Consider the following 17,427-nt stretch of genomic DNA (forward strand, 5'->3'; position numbering starts at 1 on the left):
TTTTCTTTTTCTACCAGCTGGTGAATCAATAAAGTCGATTGTTTTGCTTAGGCCAATCTGAGTCTTATACCTTAAAAGGATATATCTGTTAATAGGTAAGATAATCTCTCATAAAAAGTGCAAGGTCTGGGTATAATGGGAAAGTTAGTGAAACTCTATTTAATCAATTCCACAGCAACTGTACACCAGGAAACGATATAATTTGCCGTCTCCTAGTTAAAATAAAGAGGATCTTGAGCAAAAAGAAAGAGATTAATTATAGCTATTATCAGACTAGAAGTGCCATAGGTTAGATGTACAGGCCACCAGAGAGAGAATTCATATAAGGTGAGGAGCTTGAAACTTTAAAAAATTGGCATAATTTTTTGTTGGATTTTTAAGAATTTGGGGGCGACTGTCACTTTTCATTGTTTACCGTTTTAGTGCTGCATAGATATTTCTCCTTGTTGATTAAAAGAGAAATTCCCTAAAAGTTCCTTGTCAACATGGGATATGTGAAAACTGAGGATATATACATAAAAGCAAAGCTATATCTAGGGCTGGGCAATGAAAACTTAAAGAAAAAAAACTTCTAAAGTAATGATTTTAAGGTTGTGCAATCTTAAAGTTTGTTATATATACATGTTGACAGCACTTGCACTTCCTCAGCAGCATAGAGCATAACTGAGCCTAGTTAGCAAGACAAATTAGTTAAAAGAAGGAAGCTGCCAGATGGTGCACATTGTTAATAACGCCCATCTGTGAATTATGAAGCTGATTTGCGGGTGCATTTGGTGCTTCTTTTCTTGGATGGCAAAGTCACTAGTAACAGCTTTGTCGAGGTACTTGGGTGCTCTAGTGGCTTCGCAGGTCACTTTAATTTATTCTCAGCCTGGGACTTTAAGGAAAAGTTGCTTCTTCAGGCCCAAAAAGGACCCAAGGAACAAATTGTGTCATTGCTAATTGCAGGTTAACAGTGAATTGCTGCCCTCTTTCAAAACTCAAGAAATTAGTAAAATGAAAAAAGGCCTTCAGGGTGCTAAACTGCAGTCTGGATGATAGAGATATGCAAAGTAACTCAAAAAGCCAGTCCTCTGGAGAGAAAAGTTTGGGTCCAGCCAGGAAGCAGAGAAAGAAAAGGTACAGGTCCCTCAGTCCAGAGACAGCCGAATTTTGGCAATGTGCTGAAAAAAGAGAACCTTTAACACTTCAACAGATTCCAAGGAGTACTGGGATCATCAGGAAGCCTGGGTGGCGGTGGCATACGGCGGCCACGGGCAAGAGATTTTGACTCTCCAGGTAGACACATAGAGGTTCCAGGCTATCTCATTCCATCTCATTCATTCATTCATTCATTCATTCATTCATTCATTCATTCATTCTATTCCACCTCATTCATCTCACTGTATCATTAGGCAGCTTGAGTCTTGTGAGGCCTGTTACTCTGATTCTATACTCCCCAAGGGAACTGCAAACTCCACAGGTGGTTAGGCTATACTGCAGAGTTGTCTAACTACTCAGTCCTCTCACGTATCTCTACGCATGGGGTAGGAATTTCAGATTTCATCAAAAAAGGGGTTATTTTTTCCCCACATAGTAAGTCAAATGTTATGAATTTGTTAATATTTGCCTATTTTAATTTGATCTACAGAACAATATAGCTTGGCTACATTAAGAAAATGAACTAATAATATAGACTTCAAAGGATTTTGTCCACATGCCACTTTATTGATTTTGCAAGGTAATCAACTGATATCCTGGTCCAACTGAAGCATCTGCTTCAGAATAATTCACATTTTGGTTAAGATAAGAATGTAAAACTTCCATAGAATTACGAAAGTCAGAAATGAAAAGTGCCAGATGCCAAATAGCCCAATTCTCCAATTTTACAAAAGGATACACGGAGGCCCAGATTGGCGAAACATCTTGTTTAAAGGTGCAGAGCTTTAAACAAGAGTCAGGAGCAGCACTGGAGTCTGGCTTCCAGTAGAGTCATCTTTCTATCATATTATGCTGAATATACAACGTAAAAGGGGGAGAAAAACTGAGCTAAAATAAACTGAACTGAGCCAAAGTCTAGCTCCAGCTCTTCCTTAAAGCTTTACCTGTTTATGCTTTTATTCTTATAAGCATGACAAGCACTGTAAAAGGCACTAAACTATTAAAATATATGTAATACTCTCATTATAATTTTAAATGTCTTTATTATAGAAATTTGAAAAATGCACAAATGTATGCACAATGATGAATACTATCTATAATTCTTCCCACACAGAAAAATCAGTATTAACATTTGACATATACTTTCCTGAATCTTTTTCTAGGCATATATAAATGTGTTTTACTCCCTCCCCCACATGCAAATAGTGCCCAGCAAAGAGGAAGCAGAAATCATGCAGATTAGGAAAACAGACTCAGAGCAAAACTATAGTCTGCTCTTAACTGGCAATATGACCTTGGAAAATTAATTAGGATCTTTCCCATTCACGAGGTCAAACTATTCCTACCTCATAACAAAGTTATAAAGATTTCATGACATTAATATTTGGAAATGTTTGAATAGCACCTGGAATATAATAGGTGCCATATACATGTTTAGAAAATAAATAGATGATTGGTAAATATTTAATGGAATAAATAAGTGCATAATTAAAAACTGTGATACTGAATATATAGCATATCCCCTGCTTGTTTCACTGAAGATTATGTCGTTAGCATTTCCTATGTTAATAAAAGAAATACTATTTCATCAGCGGCCACCGGCCCGCTGCCTTCTCTGAGACCTCCCTGCTCATTCTGCCGCCACCGATCCCAATGCCCGCTACTTTCTCTACTTTATGTTGCCCCATAACACTTGTTCTCTTCTACTGTTATATAAATAGTATTATAGACGTATTTATTTATTGCGTTTACATTTACTTTTACCTGCTGGACCACAAACTCCTTGACAGAAGGAAAGTATTTTGCTCACTAATATATCCCAAACAGCTACAAAGTACCTGTAACGGAGCAGATGTTAGTAGTTGTTTACTAAATTGAAAAGGTCCACCGGGATCCCTGGGTGGCGCAGTGATTTGGCGCCTGCCTTTGGCCCAGGGCGCGATCCTGGAGACCCCGGATCGAATCCCACGTCAGGCTCCCGGTTCATGGAGCCTGCTTCTCCCTCTGCCTGTGTCTCTGCCTCTCTCTCTCTCTCTCTGTGACTATCATAAATAAATAAAAATTTAAAAAAAAAAAAAAAGAACATTAGAAAAGGTCCACCATTTTTTTTTACTATTATTATGTTGTGATGAACATTTCTGTATATAAAGTTTTTTCAAAACATCCATTTGTAACATCCAGTTATATTTAAACATCCATCCGGTTTCATGCTCTAGAAGTGAAATTGTTGGATCCAATGCCATGAGCATCTTTGAAGTTCCTACTATTTATTGCCATATAGTTTCCTACTTCTCTCCTAGAGAAGATAAATTTACCAATGTGTGTGTGTGTGTGTGTGTGTGTGTGTGCGCACACGCATGCGCATGTGTGTGTAAGGGGGATCATAGCAACAGGCCCTCCTCCATGATTATGTTGCTCTGCCTGCCACTAATCAAACCTCTTCCCCAAGCAGTGAGGAATTGCTAATCTGATTGATCCAAATCCTGGACATTAATTGGGCAAAAAGTAGTAATACACGAGGCAACTCTATATTAAAAGATGGCATCTGTGTATACATTCTCTCACAAGCACTTTTCTACATTTGAACACCTTCAATAATCACAAGAACATACCTCCTGAAGCACCTAATTATCTCCTTAATTCTTTGGATTCAGCCTATTTTCTTCTATGCATAGGTTTTCGTCCATAACATGAACACTTAACTAAAAATCTGAACCTTGCAGAACACATCTCAACATCATAAAGACCACATACGAACAACACACAGCCAATATCATCCTCAGTGGGAAAACACTGAGAACTTTTCCTCTACAGTCAAGAACAACACAGGTGCTGTCCACTCAGCACTATTATTCAACACAGTACTGTTCAGGCCATGGCAATCAGACATCAAAAGGAGATAAAAGTCATCCAAATTAACAAGAAAAAAGTAAAAGTTTCACTATTTGCAGATGATGTGCTATTATATATAGAAAACCCAAAAGAAAAAAAAAACCCAAAAGATTCCACCAAAAAACGTGCTAGAACTGATAAATTCAGTAAACTTGCAGGATACAAAATCAATGTACAGAAGTAGCAGAAAGTGAATCTGAGGAATCAATACCATTTATAATTATGCCCCAAACAATAAGATACCTAGAACAAACCTAACCAAAGAGGTAAAAGATCTGTCCTTCAAAAACTATAAAATACTGATAAAGGAAATTGAAGATGACACAGAAGTGGAAAGATAGTCCATGTTCATGGATTGGAAGAACAAACGGTGTTTAAATGTCTATACAACCCAGAGCAATCTACACATTTAGTGTAATCCCTCTTAAAATGCCAACAGCATTTCTCACAGAGCTAGAACAATCCTAAAATGTGTATGGAACCACAAAGGACCATGAATAGCCAAAGCAATCTTGAAAAAGAAAAGCAAAGCTGGAGGCACAACAATTCTGGACTTGAGGTTCTATTACAGAGCTGTAGGCATCAAAATAGTATGGTACTGGCACAAAAACAGACACATAAAACAGAGCAGAAAACCAGATGTGAACCCACAACTATATGATCAATTAATCTTCAACAAGGCAGGAAAGAACATCCAATGGGAAAAAGTCTCTTCAACAAATGGTGCTGGGAAATCTGGACAGCCACAAGTAAAAGAATGAAACTGGCCCCTTTTCTTACACCATGCACAAAAATAAATTGAAAATGAATGAAAGACCTAAATGTGAGACAGGAATCCTTAAAAACCCTAGAAGAGGGCAGCCCCAGTGGCTCAGCGGTTTAGCACCACCTTCAGCCCAGGGTGTGATCCTGGGGCCCTGGGATCAAGCCCCACGTCAGGCTCTCTGCATGGGGCCTGCTTCTCCCTCTGCCTGTGTCTCTGCCTCTCTCTCTCTCTCTCTCTCTCTCTCTCTCTCACTCTCTCTCTGTCTCTCATGAATGAATAAATAAATAAAATCTAAAAAAAAAAAAAAACCCTAGAAGAGAACATAGGCAGTAACTTCTTTGATATTGGCTATAGCAACTTCTTACTAGATGCATCCCTGAGGTAAGGAAAATAAAATCAAAAATAAACTAATATTCCATCGTGTACATATGTAAGTGTGTTTATGTGTATATGTGTGTGTGCACGTGTACTCGTGCATAAACACAGTGGAACAGTACTCAGCCACAAAAAGGAATGAAACCTTGCCATTTGCAATGACATGGATGCTTCTAGAGAGTATTATGTTAAGAAAAATAAGTCAGTCAGAGAAAGACAAGTATCATATGACTTCACTCGTATGTGGAATTCCAGAAATGAAACAAATGAGCAAAAGGAAAAAAATTGGGAGAGGCAAACCAAGAAACAGACTCGTAACTATAGAGAACACAGTGACGGTCACCATGGGGGAGGAGGTGAGGGATGGAGGAACTAGGTGATGGGCCTAAGGGGGGCACCTGTTGTGATGAGCACCAGGTGTTGTACGGAAGTGTTAGAATCACCAAATCCTACACCTGAAACCACTATTATGCTGTATGTTAACAGGCATTTAAATAAAAAACTTAGAAAATATTAAAATAAATAAAACTATGATCTTGAATCCATAGAGCTCATTAAATATTTGACTATGATTCTCCTATGACATAGGTTTGAAATAACCCAACACTCTAAATTGTCTTCTCTGAATACAGCTTCAATTGTTTTTATTACTTTGACAATTTGAAATTCAAAATATAATGCAGAATCCCAACAACTGTCTGAGCAGAGAATGGTTATCACCTCCCTCATTCTAAACTGTGTTCTTCTATCAGTGCCCGTTAGCTTTACTGGCTGCCACGACACCCCACTGGTTCGGTAAGTCTCCCACTGAATCCAGCGCCCCCCCCCCCCCCCCCCCGGCTGTCCGTATGGCTACCCAAGCTCCTCCTTTGTAACCTTATGCGCTCGTACTTTTGTTTGGAGTTGGGCTCGGGTTCAGGGCCTTATGAAGTGTCCGTGCCCACGGAAAGGAGCTCACCGTACACCCCTATCGCCCGTTTGTTTACGTCTATGTAGTTTTCCCAACTCCACTGTAATTTCATGTTTATAAGAAGTACTGTTCAAAAGGAAGATGAGATATGGTGCATTTTATGCGGGGTACATGCCGCACACAATCAGCAAGGGATTTTTCAGCATTTTCTGTAGCAGAATTCTCAGCCAATTTTAAAGGATGCTGACTGTGGAAAACTGACACAGGAAATAAGTCAGCAAAAGAATTTAAAACACAAAGGACAATGGGAGTACTGAGCACACAAATGGCAATATGAGGTGGTTCATACATTTGGGGAAATTAGACTGTCATCCGTAAGCAGTCATCAGTTAATTCTGAGCTTGCACCTGTTTCACAGACAGAAGCTTCGTGTCTTAATGTCACGTGAGCATTTTAAACAATCGGAATATATAATTCACGTTAAGTTTGCTCGGGCTCCACTGGGCGAATTCCTTTAACTCCATCTCGGACTGATGGAGAGGAAACATCATATAGTAAGAGGAGTGGGTGAGAATAAAGTTCAGGTCAAGGATTTATGTTCTTACGCATTCCTTGTGTTTTTCCCTCCACTACTGGACATAACCATTTTTTTTTTGCTCTTTTTTAGTTTATATATATATATATATGAGTTCAATTTGCCAACATATAGCATAACACCCAGTGCTCATCCCGCCAAGTGCCCCCCTCAGTGCCCGTCACCCAGTCACCCCAACCCCCTGCCCACCTCCCCTTCTGCTACCCCTTGTTCGTTTCCCACATAACCATTTTTAAGATGAAATACTGGAGCAGAGAGCGCAGGAAAACCAGGGAGGCTCCGGTCACTTACCTTGGGAGCCAGGTACCTTCCTTCTGAAGGCCAGACTTGCTGGACAATTTGTGAAATGACAGATCACTCACCACATTTTAAAATCATGTTTTCTGCGTGTCTCTCCCTTCTCTTAGCATCCTCATCCCTGAACCCCTCTACCACCCGAGCCTCCCTCCCTTGTGTTCTAATTCCGCTGGGGCCAGCTCGCTGACTAGCTAGCTAATGAAGGGTGCGACCGCAGAGAACCCAGGCACGTGTATCTCAGGAGACTCAGGGAAGCTCTGAGCAATTCTTGAAACTCAAAGTACCCAGCGACCCTAACCTCGTGCCTTAAAAGAGACATTATGCCTGGAAGTGGTCCGTGGTACCAAGTTCCCCAGGTAGGAGGTTCAGACACCACCAGCGTTAGACTCCGCAGATCATACTAGTTACAATGGAGTACTGAACGCTGGCTACAGAGGAAGTCTGTCTTCAAATTGCAGCTCCCCTCCTCACTGGGTGTGGACGCAGCCTCCCCGGGCCTCCCTTTGCCAGCTGCACAGTGAGGCCATGACCACGAACTCAGAAGACCAGGATGACGTCCCATCCACGCTTGTATACAGAAGGCACTCAGGAGGTGCGCTGATGCCTACCGCCGTGTAACAAACTACTTCCGCATTTAGCAGCTGAAAACCACAAAGAACTTTCCACCCCATGGTTCTTGCGGGTCAGGAGTTTGGGAGCAGCTTAACTGGCCGGGTGGGGCTCGGGGTCTCACGGAGTCTCGACAAAATGGTGGCCGGGCTGCAGGAGGTTGATTCACTATTGGCAGGAGGTGTCACTCCCTCGCCACCCGGTCCTCTCCAGAAGGTTGCTTCCATTGTCCTCATACGGTGACACCAGGCCGCCCTCAAAGCAAAGCACCCAAGAGAGAAAGGCCAAAGCTGCAGGGTTTTGTATGGCCTGTGCCCAGAAATGACACGTCATCACGTCCACAGTATCTTATTGGTTGACAGGTCATCCCTGCTCAACCCCAGAGAGAGAGAGAGAGTGTGCGCTCCAGCGGCAAGGATCAGTAAGAGCCGTCTCAGGGAGTAGCTGTGATGATGGCGATGGCGAGGGTGATGGTGATGGTGAGGATTGGGGGGGAGGAGGAGGTGATGGTGATGATGGGGGGGGGCGGCAGCTCACCGAGGAATGTTTCACATGATCTTACTCGTGACTATGACTCTGTGAAGACAGACCAGGTGAGTGGTAACTCTGCTTTGATACACAAATAGCTTGGCTGCTAAAACGGGCCATTCTGGGGGAAGGGACGCGGGAACCGAATACATATTTCCAAAGAATCTCTAAAAGCTAGTGGTCCTTACATCAATTTCCACTTGCCTGAGGTGAAGACCACTCTTTGTAGCATTAATCGGCAGAGAGAGAGGGAGAGGGAGAGCGAGAGGGAGAGAGAGAGGGCCGCTAGCCACAGAGATCACTCCCAGGAACAAAATGAACAGCCTAGAGAGACAGAAGAACAGAGAGCGAGCTCTCCTCCCGTGGAATTCTCTGGAGGCTTCCTGCAGTGCTCTGGACGCGACCACCCAGGTCCTTGCTGTGTGAGGCTGCACAAGTGCACCTGACACACACGTTGTATGCCAACGGCTTCAAAGTCAAAGAAGCCAATGTTAGCCCGCCAAAGAGACAATCTCAACGTCATCATCATGCTCTTTATTTAAAAATCATGCATTCCTATACATAAATCATAAGCCCACTAAGCACAACCTCGTAATTTGACACCAATCTTTTCTCTTGAGAGTCATTACTCACATTCTCATCTTAGCAAGGGAAGGGTGACATTTTTGCCTAAAAAATAACTCATTTTAATTTTAATTTCTACCCACTGTGCATTTTCAAGCAGGCGGCAAGAGCTGGGGAGCGCTCGCCTCGGCCTGGGTCAGGCCCGCCCGCCAGTCCCGGAGGAGAGGGGAAGAGGGAAAGGCCTGCCAGGCTCGCGGGCGTCTGGGCTGCAGGCCTAGGCACAGGGGCCTCCCTAGTCAATACGAGGATTTGACAGATGTCGCATCACTGTTGTCCTCTCCCCTTTGCCAATTCTTAGCTCTTCTCGTATTCAAGAATTAAATTCTCACTTTGAGGGGGGAGAAAAGACTGGAGACTATGTTTATTCCCCGCACTCAGCTGTGGTTTGCCAAGCTGATTTCTGACTACGTAAGTACTCTGCATATGGATATGCAAAGACTGTCTTCTTGGTCTTGTTCTAGAAAGAAATTAAGCCACAATGGTCTCAGGGCAGGTGGCGGAGAAGCCAGGCAGGTGCATTCCGCTTCCGTAGCTGTTTAAGGGATCCTGACTAACTGAGGGCTTCATGACCACCGCCTTCAAATACGGGATGACCTAGTTGGGGAGGGCGGAGGGAGCAAATAAAAAATTTTAAGAAGGAGGATCCCTGGTTGGCTCAGTGGTTTAGCGTCTGCCTTCGGCCTGGGCAGGATCCTGGAGTCCCGGGATCAAGTCCCACATCGGGCTCCCTGCACGGAGCCTGCTTCTCCCTCCTCCTGTGTCTCTGCCTCTCGCTCTCTCTCTCTATCATGAAATAATTATTAAAAAAAAAAAATCTTAAAAAAAAATGTTTTAAGGAGCAAGGAAGGGCCCGGCTGTGGACAAGGCTTCTGCTCCAGGCAGCTCCCCAGGAAGACGGCCTGCCGGGGTCAGACAGGGGCAAAGCACGGGCTTGCGGTGACAGGCCGGGATCAGGCCTCCGAGGAGTTTTAATCTGGGTGTCAGAAGTTGGCGACAGTTCACTTTGTAAGTTGAAAACACATCACGCCCAGAGGGGAGGAAAAAATCTTCTAGTCCAGTGTGAAATACGTGATTAGTACTTGGCACATTTCTTAAAATCGGGCATATTTGTGCACCGCGTTCAGAAAAGTGGTAAGTGTGGATGAGCCGTTTCTGCGCGATCTTCAAGCAGGCGGGGGTGGGGGATGTGCCTGCGATGGCCCGGCCCGGCTGCCGAGACTCAAGAAGCCCGGAGGGGGCTGAGGAGCCAGGCCGCACCGCGCTGTGGGGGGCCAGGGGCGACCGACGCCTCCCACCCCCGCCCCCGCCCGCCACCTCCTTCTCCTTCCGGACTTTCCCTCCGGGTCACCGGCACTCAAGGGGGTAAAGCGCGGACGGCAGCTCCGAGGCGCACTCGGGATGCGCTGCTTGGACGGACACCGCGGGGTCTATGCATCGCCGAGGGCCGCGTCTACGGAGTCGAGCCGGGAGCCCGGGAACGAACTGGGGCCCGAGCAGAGGCACGAACTGGGCACAAGCTGGGGCACGAGCTGGGGCACGAGCAGGGGCACGAGCTGGGGCACGAGCTGGGGCACGAGCAGGGGAATGAGCTGGGGCACGAGCTGGGGCACGAGCAGGGGCACGAGCAGGGGCATGAGCAGGGGTACGAGCAGGGACACGAGCAGGGGCACGAGCTGGGCACAAGCTGGGGCACGAGTTGGGGCACGAACTGGGGCACGAGCAGGGGTACTAGCAGGGGCATGAGCAGGGGCACGAGCAGGGACACTAGCAGGGGCACGAGCTGGGCACAAGCTGGGGCACGAGCTGGGGCACCAGCAGGGGCATGAGCTGGGGCACGAGCAGGGGTACTAGCAGGGGCATGAGCAGGGGCACGAGCTGGGGTATGAGCTGGGCACGAGCTGGGCACAAGCTGGGGCACGAGCTGGGGCACGAGCTGGGCACAAGCTGGGGCACGAGCTGGGCACAAGCTGGGGCACGAGCTGGGGCACGAGCTGGGCACAAGCTGGGGCACGAGCAGGGGTACTAGCAGGGGCACGAGGCTGCGCCAGGCGGGGGTGCTCACCGCAGGGTCGGGATGAGCTTTCCCGTAGGGTTCACATGCCGCGCCCACCTCGGCTCTGGGACACGCGGGGGCTACACGGCCATGAGGTCCCCGCCCTCCCGCGGCGGCCCGTCAGGGCTGCGGGGCCTGCGAGGGGCAAACGTGAGGCCGCAGAATGAGACTCGAGTTCCCGCGGCCGGGCTGCCCCTGGCTCACGGGTCCTGACGCAGGGGAACGCGGCTGCGCGCCCTGGAGGTTAAGGTGCCGACCTGGAAGGCTTCCAACTCCCGGACCCCAATTCCGTGGGGGGCAAATCCGGGAGAAGGAAAACGCTTTGTAACAACCACGGCCGTCCACGCGGACACGGCAGGGCAGCCCGCGCTGGGCCTCTCTGCGGAGCCGGGGGGGGGGGGGGGGGGGGGCGCCCCGAGGGAGGGGCTGCAGGGTGCGGACAGGCGGCGCCCCCGGCCCGGCGGAGGTGCCCCCGCGGGGGCTCGCGGCAGCCCGTGCCCTCTTCCCACTGACCACCCTTCCCGGGGTCCCTGCAGCACTAACCGCAAAGCGGGACACAGGCAAGACCCGAAGGGCCGCAGCCAGGCAGTTCTGGGGCGCCCGGGTCTCTGCTGCGGGCTGCGCAGGGCGGGGAGGCCGCGGGAGGACAAGACGTAGCCACATCTGGCCTCCCGTGGCCCTCCGAGGCCTGGTGCTCACGCCCCTCTGAGGCCCGCCCCGTCCTCACCTGCCCAGACCCCGTGCTCACCCCCCACTCCCAGACCCCGTGCTCACCCGCCCAGGCCCCATGCTCACCTCCCCCAGACCCTGTGCTCACCCCCCACTCCCAGGCCCAGTACTCACCCCCCACTCCCAGGCCCTGTGCTCACCCTCCCCCAGACCCCGTGCTCACCCCCCTCAGACCCTGTGCTCACCCCCCACTCCCAGGCCCTGTACTCACCCCCCACTCCCTGGCCCCGTGCTCACCACCCCCCAGGCCCCATGCTCACCTCCCCCAGACCCTGTGCTCACCCCCCACTCCCAGGCCCAGTACTCACCCCCCACTCCCAGGCCCTGTGCTCACCTTCCCCCAGACCCCGTGCTCACCACCCCCTAGGCCCCGTGCTCACCACCCCCCAGGCCCCATGCTCACCTCCCCCAGACCCTGTGCTCACCCCCCACTCCCAGGCCCTGTGCTCACCCTCCCCCAGACCCCATGCTCACCCCCCTCAGACCCTGTGCTCACCCCCCACTCCCTGGCCCCGTGCTCACCACCCCCCAGGCCCCATGCTCACCTCCCCCAGACCCTGTGCTCACCCCCCACTCCCAGGCCCAGTGCTCACCCTCCCCCAGCCCCCGTGCTCACCACCCCCTAGGCCCGTGCTCACCACCCCCCAGGCCCCATGCTCACCTCCCCCAGACCCTGTGCTCACCCCCCACTCCCAGGCCCCTTGCTCACCCCCCACCCCCGGCCCCTTGCTCACCCTTCCCCAGACCCCGTGCTCTCGCCCCCCCCCCCCTCGCGGGCCAGCAGGATGGTCACCGCGTCTGAACCTTCGAACCCCTGCCACAAGCCTCTGGCCCGGCTCTCCTGTGCCCTGACCCCTCGGTCACACTGGACTTGGGCATCAAGTGCTCCCCCTTAGGACGGGGGCCTCCAGGTCAGCGCTGGGGCCAGCCTGCCGCTCCGAGGCCAGCACCCCTCCCACCCCGCTCCCACCCGACGGAGCACCTGCGCCTCGGCCTAGCCAGGCCTCCTGGGCACCCTCGGTTCCACTGACCTCTCGTTGCTTTTCCCGCCCTCCTCAAAGTCTTTCTAGAAGATCCCATCCTACTCACGGCTTAAAAATTCACTTAGACATGGCTCTCACTCGTTTGCCGGAAATTCCAATATTTGTCTCCGATGGCCCGAAGGCCAGTTTCACTTGGATGGGAAAACCCACCGCAAACCCGGTCCCGCAGCGGCTCTCGGTTTTCCTTTGCGTCATCAGTAGCACAGGTCACTACCCTGTATCTGGGTGGACCTTGGTAGGAAGACCTTTTCAGATACTGGAAGGGTAACATGTTACATATCCACGTGGTTTTCTTTTTTTTTTTTAAACTTTTATTTTTTATTTATTTATGATAGTCACAGAGAGATAGAGAGAGAGGCAGAGACACAGGCAGAGGGAGAAGCAGGCTCCATGCACCGGGAGCCCGACGTGGGATTCGATCCCGGGTCTCCAGGATCGCGCCCTGGGCCAAAGGCAGGCGCCAAACCGCTGCGCCACCCAGGGATCCCTCCACGTGGTTTTCAACACTCCCGGGAGTATGTGGTCAGTACCCAGGCGTGCTGCGCCGGTTGGGCTGCCGCTGTGTGTCCATGAATGTGCGCAAAAGCCCAGTCAGGGACACGGGTAGGGCTAAGTCACAAAGGTCGAACTAAATACCTTCTCTCACTATAAATACGTTAATATCTAGGGAGCAAATGATAACATTATTTACACAGTACATAAAGATACAAATAACTGCTCAACCAGTTCAGGTGAGGTTTTGCTATCAAAGGACTTCAGGTTACCAAGCACATTAACAAAACAATTTTTTTTTTCAGAGCTTTTTGGATTCAAGGATCGTGAACGAAAGAACATTAATGATGACAACAATATTGGAAACAAGCAATCACTCAAGCAATGTGTGAGACATTTTAGGTACATAACAATCGTAATAGAAATTTGCTTAATATGACTAAAATACTGTTTATTTTCCTCATTTTACACGGAGGAAAACTGTAAAGTGCTACCATCATGGTTTTGTTTTGTTTTGTTTCTAATTATCCAGGCTAGAAATCCACAGTCATTTTCAGTCCCTCTCTCTCTTCCTTCTCCCCATGTTAAATTAGTCATCAAATTCTATTTATTCCTTTCCATCTCTTTGAAATCTCATGGCCAGGAAACCACCTAACTCAGATCCTATGACTGCCCGGACCATGCTCAGATCCTTAATACGACATAGACCAGATCAATCCTCTAGTTCCTCCAATCCAACCTTCTCCAAACTATCACGCCTCTCAAAATAACATACTTTTTATGTATCCATCCATTCCTTCTACAAATAATTATTCGGTATTTATGCAACATTCCTCTTCTAAAAAGGTTCAATGGACTGCCGTTGCCTATTTATGTCCCAACTCTTTGGGTTCCTACTTGAAGTTTCAATAGCTACGTTTTCAACTTTATCTCTTCCTATCCATTTAGTTGAGCTCTGGACTCAAGTCAGACAGCCTCCCCACCCTCCTGAAACGTCCTCTTTCCTTCTCCCCATGTGGTGACAGACACCCTTCCCATCTCCATAGGTTTGGCTGTGGTCCTGCACTTCCCTTAGCTATCCTCAACATCTCCAGCTTCTAATTATGACTCTATCACGCAACAATCACTATTCATTGGCTTATGATTACATACTGCCTTCTCCTGTGACTTAATTCTTCATAGTTGCATCTTACCTTTGCAGTGAGATTGAAAATTTCCTGACAATAAAGGTAACTTTGTATTTCTCTGTACTCCCTACAGCACTGAATATATTCCTACAAATGAAAATCATAACGAATTTTCTGTTTAAACCACCTGATGCAGGAGGGATATGAAAAAGAACCCAATACCTTCCCAACTCTACACCCTTTCAATCATTTTTCTCTCATCTATTATCTCAAGGGGTCTGAGATGATAATAACAATAAGAAAAATATAGTAGAGGGCAGCCCCGGTGGCGCAGCAGTTTAGCACCGCCTGCAGCCTGGGGAGTGATCCTGGAGACACGGGATCGAGTCCCACGTCGGGCTCCCTGCATGGAGCCTGCTTCTCCCTCTGCCTGTGTCTCTGCCCCCCTCTCTCTGTGTCTATGAATAAATAAATAAAATCTTTTTTAAAAAAGAAAAATAGAGTTGTTTCTTTATTGAATTTATGTTCTAGAAACAGGGCATTAAGTGTAAACAGTACATAATCAAAATTACCTTTAAAAATCTTTTAGGACAGTGCTATATTGAAGATCTACCAGGTGTCAAGAAACCTAACATAGCCAGTTTTTATTCCAGTCCTAAAAAAAATTATTTTCTTCCATTTACCCCGTTTAATAGTCAAGGGCCATGCTACATAATTAATACATATACATAAGTAGTAGAATCATACCCGGAATGGCGAGATGCTTACAGTAACAAAGGCATGCAGCCCGGGAACACCAACCACAAGTTTCTCATACTTACTACAGTGCACACACTTCCTGAATGTCGAACAGTGAAATGAAATGTGATTCGCTCTCTCTTTACTCACTTACTTCCTGAAACATAAGTGCTCATTCAGAGGGGATCTGAAATTACTTCTTGTGTTACATAGAGGTCTAGGATGGCCCCTAAGGTCCCCCCATGACCCTCCCCCTTGTGTCATCCCCTCCTCCTGAGCAGGAGCCAGACCTATGACTATGATGAAATCTCACTCCCAAGGCTGAGTTACTGATCAGTTGACTAGGAGTTCATGAAAAGGAAGATGATCTTAGGTGGGCCTCATCTAATCACAGGAGCGCTTAAAGTGATGGGAGCCTTTTATGAGGGGAAAAAAAAAGTTAGAGGATTAAGAGAGTCACAAAGGATACCTGGGTGGCTCAGTGGTGGAGTGTCTGCCTTCGGCTCAGGTCGTGGCCCTGGGGTCCTGGGATCAAGTCCTACATCCGGCTCCCTGCATGGAGCCTGCTTCTCCCTCTGCCTGGGTCTCTGCCTCTCTCTCTCTCTGTCTCTCATGAATAAATAAAATCTTTAAAAGGAGAGAGAGATTCATAGAGAGAGAAGGCCCAGGGATAGGGCCATGTGACAAGGATCTGCCAGTGGCGTCTAGTTACTGAGAGTGTTTCTAGCCAATGGTTAGTAGCAAAATTGGACCAAGAAATTGAGAGATCTTGGAAAGAGATCTCTCCCTGGTCTCACCTCTAGATGGGCATGCTTGGCTCGCCTCCTGATTCAGCCTTCATAAACAGAGGGCCCAGTCACAAAGTCTTGGACCGTTGACCCAAGGTCTTGGACTTTCAAAATAGTAAATTTTAAACTGGTAAGTTTGTGGTACTTCATGACACAGCAAAAGAAAACCTAACACAGCAGCTTCCTACATATCAGACACTGCGCCAAGTACTTTAGATATGATCTTTTCATTGTCTTTACCATAGATGGAGTCAAGAGGCTACATAATCTGCCCACATCTGAATAACTGGGAAGCGACAGAGACAAGATTTTTATATCCAGATTTACCTACGAGCCTGTGCTCTTAACCACCGCTGAGAGGGCAGCTGGGCATCCTCAGCGGGCCTTGCTGTCCCAGCTAACATTCTGAATACCAAACTCTCTCTGTGCTGCCACCAAACTCTGGTGTGGCTTTTTACTCCTTACTGAGAACTTCCTTACTTTATTGACATTGAAAAGAACCAGTTAAATGCATTGATTTCAGTAAACATTTATGAAATACCTACTATAGCAAAGCACTGAATGACGTGCTGGGGGAATTCAAAGATTGACCTTCAGGTACCTTGCAAACTAGTGGGAAACAAACTCGTACATAAATATTACAAAGAAATAAGGAGCTGGGGGGAGCGACCTGGCCTCGAGGTTCCAAGAGAAAACATTCGGTATCTCTTATTTCCCCTTCTACAGAGATAGTTCTAGAATAAGATACAGAGACATTTATATGCTCACCTCAGATAAGATTTTATTTTTATGGGAGTTGGCTGGTTCTGTAAGATTGGGAAATAAACAATAAATAACTACTTGTATGTTTGCTTTTAAAACTTCAGATGAAAAAAAAAAAAATAAATAAAACTTCAGATGATGCCATGATTACTTTATCATTTGTCCTCTTACTACAAGCTAAGCCATGTTCGAAGTATTTACAAGTATTACCTCGTTAGCTCTCACAAAAACCTATACTATAGAAATTATTATTATTATTATTATAACTTTACTGATTTAATTAAAGAGGCTTTTATTTGTGCTGAGATGGAGGAGCAGCTCATGTCTGCAGACATCGGGGACTGCAGGAAAGTGTGCAAGAGGGACGAGAGTTTTCTCATGAAGCCCGAGATACATTTGATCTACTCGAATGCTCAAGCACCCCATCCCGACCACAGACCTATGGGTCCGTGATAGTTCTGGTTTCCTCAGTTGTCCTGCTGACATTGTTAACAGCTTGCCCTTCCACCCTCATAAATGTCCTGGATGGATGACACATCATCTGACCAACCTTCCCATAACAAGGAAAATGCCCTGGCCTGGAAATATTTGGAGGGATGAACCGTGTACCAAAGATGTCCTATCCTTTTACTCAAATTATGATTTCTGCATGCTTCTCTTTCTCCTGGTAAACCCTCTGCGACGTACTTGTCACAGGAAACTTCATGTTTTCCTATTCAGAAGTGTCAATAAAGACTGGAGAAGTATTTCTCACCCCAAAGTTCACTGAAGCCATTCTAAAAAAAATTAATTAATTAAATAAATTTAAAAAATACAGGGGCACCTGGGTGACTCAGTCAGTTAAGCATCTGATTCTTGATTTCCGCTCAGGTAATGATCTCAGGGCCATGAGACTGAGCCCCATGTGGGGCTGTGTTCTCAGCGATGAGTCTTCTGGAGTTTCTCTCTCTCCCTCTGCC

The sequence above is a fragment of the Vulpes lagopus genome, chromosome 1 (genome assembly GCF_018345385.1).
Source record: "Vulpes lagopus strain Blue_001 chromosome 1, ASM1834538v1, whole genome shotgun sequence".
Taxonomy (NCBI): domain Eukaryota; kingdom Metazoa; phylum Chordata; class Mammalia; order Carnivora; family Canidae; genus Vulpes; species Vulpes lagopus.